The sequence below is a fragment of the Lipotes vexillifer genome, unplaced genomic scaffold (assembly GCF_000442215.2).
Source record: "Lipotes vexillifer unplaced genomic scaffold, Lipotes_vexillifer_v1.1 scaffold267, whole genome shotgun sequence".
NCBI classification, from domain to species: Eukaryota; Metazoa; Chordata; class Mammalia; order Artiodactyla; family Lipotidae; genus Lipotes; species Lipotes vexillifer.
Window position 1 is genome coordinate 116,733 of NW_006778156.1, and position 1,819 is coordinate 118,551.

Consider the following 1,819-nt stretch of genomic DNA (forward strand, 5'->3'; position numbering starts at 1 on the left):
ACCAAGACCCTGTCAGGATCATGTCTCAGAAGAAAAAGAAGAAAAAAAATGAAGAGAGGAAGAAAGAAGAAAAAAATAAAATCAATAATGTTTTTAAAATAAAAAATTAATAAAATAAAAGAATAAAAAATTAATAAAAAAGAAAGAAAGAAAGAAGAGAGCAACCAAATTAAAAAACAAATCCACCAGTGATAACAAGTGCTAAAACTACAGTAATAAAATATATATATATATATATATAAAGGACCAACAGAATCCTAGGACAATTGATAAAAATAAAGCTGTATAAACAAATCACAGAAAAAAGCATACACCTACACAGTCACAGAAAGAAAAAAAGGAATATATATATATATATATATATATATATATATATATAATTGAAGAGAACAACCAAATTAATAAACAAATCTCCCAATGATAATAAACTCTAAATAGTAAACTAAGATAAACATAAAACCTAAAACAAATTAGATTCAGAAAGCAAACCCTAAGTGTACAGTTTCTCTCGAATCCACCAGCTCAATTTTGGGATGATTCTTTGTCTCTTCAGTTATTCCACAGATCCAGGGTAGATCAAGTTGATTGTGGAGATTTAATCCACTGCTCCTAAGGCTTCTGGGAGAAATTTCTCTTTCTCTTATTTGTTTGCACATCTCCTGGTGTTCAGCTTTGGATTTAGCCCTGCCTCTATGTGTAGGTCACCTGAAGGTTTCTCTTGCCCACCCAGGCTGGACAGTGTTAAAATACCAGCTGATTCATGGGCTCTGGCTCACTCAGGCTAGGAGGAGGGAGGAGTATGGAATGTGGGGTGAGAATGTGGTGGCAGAAGCTGGTGTGATGTTGCAACAGCTTCAGGCACACCACGTGTTCTCCTTGGGTGGTTGTTCTGGGATCACAGGACTCTGGCAGTGGCAGGCTGCACAGTCTCCCTATAGCGGAGGTATGGGTAATGACCTGTGCTTGAACACAGGCTTCTTGGCTGCAGCAGAAGACTTAGCACTTCATGCCCATCTCTGATACCCATACTTATAGCCATGGCTCGCTCCCTTCTATGGAGCTCATTTAGGTTGTACTCTGAATCCCCTCACATTGCACACCCCAAAGCAATGGTCTTTTAGGCAGTTCCAGACTATTTCCCAGACTCCCTCCTGGGTAGCTCTGGTGTGCTAGCCACCTTCAGACTCTGTCCACTCAGCCAACCCTAGTCTTCTCCCTGGGATCTGACCTCTGAAGCCAGAACCTCAGCTCCCAGCCCCCACCTATCCCAGTGTGTGAGCTGACAAGCCTCTCAGGTTCTTGAGTGATGGTGGGCACCAATCCTCTATGTGGGAATCTTTCCACTTTGCTCTCTGACCCCTGATGCTGTGCTCTCCTCCATAGCTTGACAGCTTCTCCCCTGCCGACCCCTGTCTCCACCAGTGAAGGGGCTTCCTAATGTGTGGAAAGTTTTCCTCCTTCACAGCTCCCTCTCAGAGGTGCAGGTCCGATTCCTATTCTTTTGTCTTTTTCTTTTTTCTTTTGCCCTACCCAGGTACATTGGGAATTTCTTGCCTTTTAGGAAGTCTGAAGTCTTCTGTCAGCATTCAGTAGGTATTCTGTAGGAGTTGTTCCACATGTAGATGTATTTTTGATGTATTTTTGGGATGAAAGGTAATTTCCACATTTTACTCTTCACCATCTTGAAGGTCCCCCGAAGTCCTATTCTTTAAATATGCTAATGTAACACTGAGGATAACAGAGGCCAGAGACTTCCATTTTTCATTATGATTGAAGAACCTATATTAGAATGACCCTTCTAATTAGAATAACTAAACTC